Source organism: Sipha flava, unplaced genomic scaffold (genome assembly GCF_003268045.1).
Source record: "Sipha flava isolate LNK unplaced genomic scaffold, YSA_version1 231_pilon_pilon, whole genome shotgun sequence".
Classification (NCBI taxonomy): Eukaryota; Metazoa; Arthropoda; class Insecta; order Hemiptera; family Aphididae; genus Sipha; species Sipha flava.
This window is the reverse complement of record NW_020272868.1, coordinates 528702-540627: the sequence shown is the minus strand read 5'-3', so window position 1 is coordinate 540627 and position 11926 is coordinate 528702. Positions and strand designations below refer to the sequence as shown.

General features: G+C 26.7%; 1 long non-coding RNA gene across 1 annotated transcript; it reads left to right on the top strand.

The window, feature by feature from the left end:
- Positions 1–5913: 5913 nt before the first annotated feature.
- LOC112683620 lies at positions 5914–9381 on the top strand. The gene is made up of 3 exons (XR_003148602.1): positions 5914–6170; positions 8279–8334; positions 9352–9381. It is a non-coding gene; the product is annotated as an uncharacterized LOC112683620 (long non-coding RNA).
- Positions 9382–11926: the final 2545 nt, after the last annotated feature.

Sequence of the window (11926 nt, the reverse complement as noted above, 5' to 3'; positions counted from 1 at the left end):
ATCGTATGAAAAAAACCTCAGTTAAACGTGAAAAACTAATCTAGGGTTTAGTCTTTAAACCATTAATCAAGTATTTGTATTGTATAACATATTTTCACATATGTAAATATGAGTACAATAGGTAATATATAAATGACCACGAGGCCGATAATATGGTAAATTAATAAATTATATTTTATAAAATTAATTCAATGCAAACTAGTACAATATTACAATGAAGTATGATTGTGACATGTTTTTAATATATTATCATAACGGCGACGCGGTTGATGTTGAGTTTAGTTTATTGGACTGCTGCACTTAATTTACGGGCATATTGTATTTCTCAACGAAAACATTACGTTCCTCGTGTCACCTACTTTATTACTCATTATTGCGGCACAATATTGCATATAATTATATATTACTTATTTATGTTCCTCCGTAGCGACCAGCAGGTCTCGGCAGGAAAAAAATGTTTACTTGAATGATATGAAATGTATACTAAGAAATGACGTATTCGCGTGTACGCGAAGTTACCTGACTTGCTAAAAAATACGTAATAAATAACACATGGGTATGTTTATGTATATAAATGTATATTGTCCGGAGTCGTCTTCGTAGTTAACGTACGATCTCGTTAAAAATCTTTTCGTTACAAATTTCAAGGGCCGGTTTTTTCGCTGAGGTATATCTACCTGGAGCGAGAAGCGTACCGGACGATTAAACACTGACCGTCTGACCTACTGTAGCATTATGTATGCATACACTTATAAAACACCTACTCTAAACGCATTTTATATATATTTTATATTTCCGGTCCAAGGTCGTACCAGTGACATCGCCGACCGTCGCAAGACACGACTGAAGATGACGATATATGGCGTACGCATAATATATGCATAAAATATTGCGTATTTTTTCATTTTTATACGGGTGTATACGCATGTCCGAGACCTCCGAGAATCGCGGTCGTGATCCGTAGTTATAATATTCTATGAAAATATATATGAAATGTTTTGCTAAAACTAGTCTTACGAATGCAAACCAGTCGTTTTTCGCAATTTTTTCTATAAAAAATGAGAAAAAATATAAACGTGTAACTCAAAACGAAAACGTTTAGAAAAAAAATAAAATATTCAAGGCAGGTTCTGGGGAAGACTATTATAAATACCGATGCAGAAGCCTGGGACGATATCAGTGATCCGCTGCAGTCGTCACAGATACACGAACGAACTAAACTTTGTCAAAACTCATCGAAAAACTTTCATTCGACACTCGTCATCATGTACAAGTTAATGGTGAGTACCAAAATCTAAATAATACACCGCTATAAGTACCGTGAAGTAAATTTGGTACGGCGTAGAAATATTTATAGCAAATATATAGATGCAAATATTATATATAGTCACTACTCGAATGACGTATACCACCCGTAATAGCATGTATCGTTGTCGGCTGCGTTAAGTGCATCCACATTTATAAATATGTATGGATATATATATGTAACTCTATGCATGTATAAATTATTTATTATATTATATATGTGTGCCTGCACTGCACAACTCAGCAGAGTATACATGCAAAATTTCTCCGTTTCGTGAAGTGGCCATACACGACTAACCCGCATCGTGTATCCACAGCGAGTGTCTCGTCATTTTGTTGTGCATCAATTAATCCATATTTTATTATAATATTAGGATTTACGTTTATTTCAGTTGTTGCTTGTCGCTGCCATGGCTTTGATCGCCACCATCTCGGCCCAACAAATCATCACGTACCCCATAAATCATGTCGTCACTTACCCGTCCGTCTATACCTACCCGGCCTACCACTACCCATTGACCTACCAACCGGTCTACAGCCTACTGCGCCGTTGAACACATCACCCGCTACCGATTTTTATTCGCCATCGAAATGCAATCAAACGATCCATACAGTGTTATTAACTCTTTTACATATTATACTTAATTTTCAAAGACTAGAATCTACTGCAGTCGTACGGCAAACAATTCGTCTCCTAAAGAACTACGTGATTTTCTGCTCAAGTGGAAACTTACTCTCTTTCGCTTCTATACACACCCGCTATTATTTAACCATTGTTATTATTTATTGCAAAATATAATATTTATGTTTAATACAACACTACTCATTTGTGACTTATTTATTCCTACACGGTGTATTTTTAAATTCATATTTTAATATACAAACCTATTAAATATAAATATATTATATGCAAGCTCAGTGACGCTAAATCTAGTATTTAAGTAAGACCAATGTCGTAATAACCGAGTATGCATTGCATGCAGATTCCGAGCCTCGTACCAAATTATGAAGTTTTTTAAGGTCAAATACTAGTATTCTAAAATGTACTATGATAAGGGGCCTCAAAATTTTGATTTGCACACGGGCCTCGAGTAGTTCAGTTACGGCACTGGGTAAGATATATATCTAATTAACTTACTTTATAGTATTTTACTTGTGGGTAGGTGGTCCAGTCTTCAACTGTCAGGTCAGTGAGTTATAACATATGATGAATAATAAATAAACGTAGTTAATAATTAACTAATTAGTAAATACTATCCAGTAGATTAATTGTGTCTTGTTTATTAATAGTTATATTATTTACTAATCGTGTTTGCGTGCTTAACTTTGTCGTATAACCAGGTGGAATGTGAGCTCTCATTGACGCATCCATGGAAAAAAGTGTAAGTCTTGCGCCATTGTGGGAATTCCAGTCACGTCGTATGGCTAATCAAAATGGCTGAGTGGACAACTGCTCCAGCATATGTATACATTCAGTATAAAACTTGGGTGTGCTAAAATTATTCACCCCAAGGTAATCCTTGGGGAGCAATATCCCCCACAAATCCCCTACAACTATTTGGCACAAAATATTTTAGTTTTACCATTTAATTATAAATGTAGTAATTTTATACATTATAACTAAATATTATTAATACACATCATTATTATTTTTTATATAAATAAGCGATCAAACTTGTAGACGGTAAACAAAACCAAAATCCTAATTAGTATTTTAGCAATAAATTTGACCATCACAGTATCAAATACATAGATAACGTAAGCACAAATACCCAATACTCTTACTGAATACTTACATGTATAACGTGTGTATGTACATTGTATATTCGTGGCATTAGTGCAGTGATTCTTTTTTCGTTTATGTCACCTTTAGCCAGTGGCGTAGCCAAGGGGGGCTAAGGGGGCTATAGCCTCCCCCATGGGCCGTGTTTATATGTATAATGTATCTTGAATATTTAATAGAATCAATGCTCGTTTTAATCAAAGGCATATTGATGTTATGCCACTTGAAGGACTTATTCCGGTCAATTTAAATATGTATGACGATAAAAATATTATAAAAGCTGCTAAAATATATGTCCAAGATCTCCATGATGATACCTCATCTACAATCAGAGCTGACCTGTTCATATGGAGGCAACAATGGAGTCAAAATACTATTCCAAAACCGAATTCTGCTTTTGATTCACTCTCTCATCGCACCAATCTTCGACCTAACATTAAAATACTTTTACAATTATTCTCCAGGTTACCAGTTACCTCTTTCACTTCGAAAAGAACGTTTTCAGCACTTAATCGCTTAAAAATTTTTTTAAGAAGCACCATGTTGGAAAACAGACTGAATAGGTTAACTATTGCCAGAAATTCGCCTAAGAGAATGCAGCTGTCAGAGTGGAGCAAGTGACTGAACACTGAAACCAAAATTATTATTATTATTATAAATTTTATATTAATAAATATTTTTAAAACTTTACTAAAATGCTTGAATTACGTTTAGAAACTTGGTGGTAGATGGTGGGGGGGGGTTAAGGGTGAATTCTCATATCCTCTCTTACCTTACTTATCCAAAAAAAGTGGTTAGCCCCCTCCATTTAAAAATTCTGGCTACGCCACTGCCTTTAGCCACTACAATTAAACACCGCGTCACCCTAACATCAAAATAATAAATAATCTTAATTGTGTATTTTAATTCTTGAAATAACAATAAAATAAAAAATAAAAAATAAAGTACATAGAAAAATAATAAGTACACATACAATTTATTTGAGTCGCAGGGATTAATAAACATTGTCAGTTATAAGTTTAAATTTACAAAATAAAAAAAAAAAAAAATAAATAAGAAAAAATAACAATGATTTGTATGAAAACTAATGAGAAATTAGGCTCTGGTGGTTTTTACAAAATTGAGAAAGTGTAATTAAACGTGAATAACGTCATCCATTAGGTAAATATAGGTAATATTTTCTACTGGGTCAAATATTGAAGGCCATAAATCACTGTAAACATATTTTTTTGATAAATACTTAAATTTTTATGAATTTAGCGTAAGGTACCTAAATGTTTTTAGTGCACACATATAACAAGTCGTAATTAATAAATCAGTAAATCAGCAATAAAAATATAAATCAGGTATGATTTTAAATTATGTATTAAATGAGTTGTACTGGAGGGGAGTTAACTCTTTTCAAAAATAAAATGTATATAAATACAGATTGTATACGTACATCGGTTTAAGATGAATAATAGTTATATATAAATGTAAATATTATTTTTATGTATTATTAACCCGGCGTTAGTCGAGCTATGGTCAAAATGACCGCACTTTTTTTACATGTTTAATAAAACATTTATGTTTTATATTTTAACCATTGATACTCATTATACCTTTCAATAATGTTATTAAAAATTATATTATAATATTCAAGTATATTTAATTTCGTATATATAAAATAAATTAAGATAAATGTGATATATCATTAATTGCGGTCATTTTGACCAAATCGCGACTAATGATGTTATTATTTTAATTATTACGATCAACATTGCCGATTAGGTTATTATTAGACTAACATTTCCGGACTTTATTTATATTATTATTTATTTTATTTATTCATTTAAGTTACTCATACATACATAAAATACAGTATACAAATTTAAATAAAATTCATACATTGCTTTTTTAAATTAGGTACCCATTTTATATATAAGAAAGTAACTTTCAGTTTTGATTTTTTTCTTTGTAAATAAAGTTATAAGTTATTAAAGTTGTATGAAAATTGATTTGTCTTAATAAAATTACTAAACGTGTATGAAACAACGTTTTTTATAATTATATTCCAGAAAATTATAACGCGGTCAAAAGGACCGCGGTGCGACCAACGACGTAATATACACTAGCGGGACTAACGCCGGGTTAATATTCAATAATTATTTGGAAATAATAATTGGTAATATATTGTGCTAAACTTACATTGTTTACAATTAAATAGATTAGGTTATTATAGAGCAGTTAGGTGCAAGTTATTATAATACACTTATTTCTCGTAAATATATTTATAATGTACAAAACATGTCTATAGTATTATTTTAAATGTAAAACAATAAGTCGATTGTTGTAAATTATATTTGACAATATAAGCATATAAACATTGATTGTCGATGTATTCGTTTCACGATCAAAAACAGTGGTCCGAAGTTACAAACATGTATTGTAAAATCTCGAACATTATTGCCAGAAATTTTCTAAAAATAAGGGGAGTGCAATGTAACGTCGGGCCATTACGTTGCTGGTCCACCGTGTTAACGTCGATCATGTGTTTCACGACGTGCATCCTTACCAATCAGAGTGACCATTTGAGTTACGGAAGAGTACCGGTGGAGTATGAAATGATAAATCATACAACTAATCGAACGGAAAAACAAATGTTCGCGATTGATTGCGAAATTGGTTTTAACGTTTTCTCATAGTTGTCAATGAAACAAAATAATACATATATTTTTACATTTTTGTACCACGTCTATTGTCGGTCGCAATAGATTGGCACACACAATAATTACCGTTGTTTTTTCTCGACGTTGGCCGCACTGTTTGAGACCGGTCGACCGAAAGAGACGCCGCCGCTCGTTGGACTCCCGGCGGACGACGGCGCTTTGTATCCTCCACTCTTACACAGCCCTCTCATTTAGTTTCATGTTTTCTTTGATGATATTCTTGTCGATCAATTCAAATTTCAAGTTTCGGCTTTGCTTCGAGTAACAACAATCTTCGACGGCGATGTATCCACGAAACGTGTTCGGCATTACAGCTGATATTTATCATATTTATCACACTGCTATGGATCGTGACATCAAAATGTCCATTAACGGTACGTGCAATCTAATGGTTTGAACGTTTTGAATATTGTCATTATGCAAGACATAGGTATTATGTTCGTGGTTCAGATAAGAAATTGAGCTATACTTATATTTACATTTTATAGTTGCATTTCTTGTGTCGGCAATATATTTTTTTAAATGCACATGACGTTATTGCTTCGAAAAGTGTATATTGAGACCACCGCACGAGGACATTGGTTTCATATTATTGATTTTTACATGGTAATCCACATGGTTTTCGTATTTAAAACCCTCTAATTGGCCGTCCATTCTAAAAATCAATCGTAATTATTCATAAATGTAACTGTCCATCCATTCCAGTATTAAGTATAATTGTAGTGATTTATTAAAAATTACTTAAAGACATTTTTTTCCATTTAATTATTGTCAGTATTTGCAAGGTGATACATAAACTTAATACTTAATAAGACCATGGGTAAATATTTATATTGACTGATGTTTATCCAAAAATTAAGGATGTTTCTTTATCAATATATCTAATGAAAATAATGATGATAAAATAAAAATAGGAGTATAATTTAATTATCTGTAGTTTAATATAATGCGTATTTTAATTAAGTATTTAATAAACTAATAAAACATTTTCTTTTCTTTTCTTTTCAAAATAAATTCTTAATTTTTTGATATTGTATAAGTAGTTACAAATTATAATCATCCCATGACTTTTTGTTGAATGCAATATAATTAAACAGATTTAAAATTAAATTAAAAAATATAACAAGTATAAAATATAGAATACGACTAAGATAAATTTTTAAATTACTACAATAAAGTATACACTTCTTTTTCCTTTGATACCGGATGTCATTAAATGTCAACGTCCAAAGAATCCTGCCATTTTATTGTATTGTTCATTGCTGTATCTCAGTTAAGATTTCAACAAATTTCCTTTAAGTGTAATTTTTTACTATGTATTCCATTGTTCGCTTGACTGCACCATAATCATATTTAGGGTCTATCTTGATTTGCCATTTATGTAGCAAATAGTTATACTGACCTTGGCCGCTTCTAATTATAAATTAGATTTTCTTCAATTAAAATGTATTATTCACTATGCATGTCTTAGTGATGTACCATTATAAACCATAAATATCTTATTTGTTATTTTGTAGGAATACCATTTAAAAATATACATTTATCATTTTAATGGATCAATGGTATAAATCACAATCAGTATTATCAGTATTTTTAGTTAATACTTCAATAATTTCACCAATAATATCACTTATCAGTCACACTATTTTTATTATTTTATATCCACGTTTTATTAAATATTACATGACAATGGCACATACCTATTTATTTGAGTATGCTATGAGTGTATAGTACAGATAATAAATATGATTAAAAAGTTGTTAATAAATTTAAAGTTTGGTATTATATAATAAATTCAGGGTTATAGTTGTTTATTTTTAATATAAATTGTTGATAAACAAATAAGTTATTATGTATTGAATGAGATAAATAAATTGCATAGTACAATTATTTTGATAAATGATTGAGTATTATAAGTCTAATTCTAAAATATTTGTTTTATATTAAATATATTTATTGATTGGTTAAGACATCAATTCATTTCTAAATATTAATAATTATAATATATTAAAATGTTATTATGTGAATGTTTGATAAGAAATAAACAATTTATATCTGTCATTAGTCGAAATTCTGGCATTACTGATTCATATATCAAATATTTTACTATAAATTAATACATTTATGCTGACTTTTCTTACTAATTTTTAGTATTTCAAAAGTTTATATATTACTAAGATTTATTGTATGTTATATCAATTTATAATTATGGGGGTACTTTTAAATACTATATTTGTTTGTATTGTCTTATTGGTAATCACTGAACATAAATTTAGGAGAGCAAAATATTTTTTTTTAACTATGTTAATGCTATTGCAATAATAGTTAATATATATATATATATATATATACTTATAAATAATGATGACTTCACTTAGTTCAATAAATTAATTTTTTTAAATCAAATGTGCAAATTTATAAAACTATAGGTGTAATTTCAATAATTTTATTGTGATATTAAAGTATTTTTTTACCTTTCTAGGTTAAACTGCAGAAAGGAAATATATTTTATTCAGGAAGCTTTACATTTCAATGAAGGTAACTTATATTTATTTATTTGATTGATCTGTTAAAAATTATTATTTCTATACATTTGTATATTTATTAAACTGATAAGTTTCTACATTTAATATTATAAAATATAAACATTTTGTATTGATACTAAAATATTAAGTTATGTAATTTTTATTATTTGATGTTTTAAATAATTTATTATTGACATATATTATTATTTTTTATGCAAAACTAGTTGTCCAATTTAACTACATTTTGAGTATGTTTTTTGATCAACCATATGTAATATTCTTATGTTTATACAGTAAAATAGTTTGAAATGATAATTTTTTTTATTTTTGTTAAATTTTCATGCATATGTTATCTGTTTCAATTTATTTCAATGTATTGTTTTATAAACTTGTTAAATAAATAAATGATAACCAATGATTTGTATTAAAATTAATAATTTATTGTTTAAAACAAATTCATACAAAACATTTAATTTAAAGTTTGCTATTGATTTAATATGATTATTAAATAGGTATAGATTAAATGTATTTTATTTTTAATTAAATTGAATTGGATAATATACTTCATATAATAACTATATTATAGTTGTATAGTTCAATTGTATTCAATTAAATTGGGATATGTAATTTAAATTTGATCATACAAATCGAAAGTATAATTTATTTGTAATTTAATATAAATGATCCAAAATTTCTGTCAATATATTGGTGTGAATTCTCTAAGACTGCAATAGGCATTTCTATTAAACAATTCAAATATTTTAATTATCTTTGAATACATATTAAAGTTGGATATGATAAATCGGTGATCGTAAATTGCAATGTATTGCAATTAAATGTAAACTTGCTGATTGTATTGTTTTATCATGAAATATATGGGTTTTTTAAATTATAAATATTTATTAAGAGTATTTGTAGAGTGACTACTGCTTTGAATGTTTTGTAATACTTGATTTAGTTTTATTAGCTCATTTTCTATTATTTCAATTAATTTTATTCATAATTATTAATTTTTTTTTTTTTTTTACAGCCTTGAAAACAAAAAATTTGCAATTTTGTTATAAAAGTATGTGAATGATGAAATAAAATGGCTGCCAAGAACGGGGTAAATAAAATGTTTTTCATTTTTATGGATTTTAGGTTTTTATTCTAACTCTAAAATGGAAATGAAATTTTATTTTTCAATTTATAATTATTTATAAATAATTGATTACATAATTTTAAAATAAAAAAATGTACATAATATTAAATGTGATCAATATTAATATTTTTTGTAACTTTAATATTATAGTTCAACAATTATGATTGAATAATAATCGATATATTTTAGAATATATTTTATATTCTAAACTAAGTTTGATAGTTTATAAGATGAAAAACATCAGCTTTTTAAAATAAATTTGTGGATAATTTTTTATATGGGAGAAATTAAAATTAGCAATTAAGACAATATGATTAAATGTATTTTCATAGCCATTAACTAGTAGTGCTGTATTAGTAAATATAATCGTTAAATGAATTATTATGAAGTTAATGGTAATTATTAAAATTGGTACTTATAAATTCCTTTAGAAGTTTGAAATCTGAAAAATATTTTATATAACTTAAAGGGTGTGGATTTTTATGTAATAAAAAAGTTAAAATATGTACATTTTAATGTTCTTTATTTTTTCTAAAATATGTATTAAGAAACGTGAAATATTTAAGAAAATGATTGGTATTTTACATTAACTTTTAATTAATGAATAATAATTATTCATCTAATCATTTTAATTGTTATCTTCTTCTAAACAATTAGATTCAATATACATTTGAAGATTTTCATATTTTAATGTACGGTAGTTAGGTTTCAAAATTGACTCCTACCAACTGAAGGTGTATTCAACGTTGACCGAGGTTAATGGGGCAGATTTTATACAACATATGTCTGATGGTGTTACATCACTATCATTTGACGTATTTTCATTTTTATTCATAAGAATATCTCTAATAGTTTTAATTTTTTGTAAACGAACATTATTAGCAAGTACATATTTAATTAATTTTTTTTATAACTCTGGATTCTCCATGAACTTTATTTACTTTGATTTCTGCATTTTTTACTACAGAAAGACTTTTAATTATTGTTAGATTTAATGTTTCTAATTTTTTTATTACTTTAACCTAAAAACAAAAAAAATTTTGAAGATGTATGCTAAATGATTATTCAGGTCATTATTTTACATAATATCAGAAGCTTGTGTAATAGCGATTTCAATATCTGAATCAAGATTTTTAATAACTTCTTTAATTTAATTCCCAAATAATAATTTTAATACAAATAAAAACTGTATAGGTATGAAAATGTAAAAAATATTTATAAAATTGTAAATATTGGTGAAATATTTAAAAATATATATTCATGTGAAAAATTGTAAAATAAAAATATCTCATATTATTCAGGGTGTTATGAAACATATTTATTTTTAATCGAAATTGAGAAATTTACATTAAATATAATTATGTATTAATGTAAAAATCCAAGCCTAAATAATTAGTAATATTTTTCTGTATGATATTATAACAATGATGAAAAATAGGTAATAACATTGACTTGAACATATAATATTTATTTAATTTTATTTACTACCATTTGTTAAAAGGATGATCATTAAAAATCTAAACATAATATTTTTAAGTTACATATATTGATATTACAAGAAGTCGCAATAATTATTTTTTCTGTATAATTTGTTTTTAAATATTTTTTTGGAAATTATGAGTTTGTGGTTTATAAGTTAGAACTAAAATGATTAAAGTTAAAAAAAATATGTTTATATTTTTTTATTAATGAAGTTGTGATTGAATTATGTTCATTAACAATTTTTAAAATCTAAAGTATAGATAAATTTAATAGTATATTACCAGCTATTTTTATTACATGAACTGTAAATAAACAGTTAATTGATTCATGAATAATTTATAAATGGAATTTTTTTTTTGTGATGCCGTTATATAAATTCATTAATAATCATGATGAAATTATAAATAGATAATAGTTAATGTTAATTTTGACAATGATAACAAATTTAAAAAAAAAAGTAATATTAAATTTCTGATTTTGAATAAAAAAAAAATGTTATAAATAATTTTCATCAAATATAGGCAACTAAAGAAGCTTCTTTTAAAGTATGTTATCTATATACATATTCAATGTTTTTCAAAAGCAGACATTTTTATCTAATATTTTGTTAGTTATTTTAATTATTATTACATAGAAGATTTAAATAAACATTTCCGATTTCAGTAATTATAATAATAGAAACAAAAATTAATTCAATTTTGAGTAGGGAGTGATAGCCATGTATTATACTAAATTCTGGTTGAGACAGTAATTTTGATATTTTACTATAAAAAAATAATAGAATACTTTACTGAAATAATGCACATGATATAATTATATGAATGTCTTCTAGATAAACAATGAATAAAATAAAATAGTTTTACTTATAGAGTTCCATATTTTCAACAGATTTAAAGTTTAAATTGATTGGTTATGATGAATAAATAAATTACTTTGAGTAATAAGAAATTATTACTCTCAACCCATATTATACTGATCATTG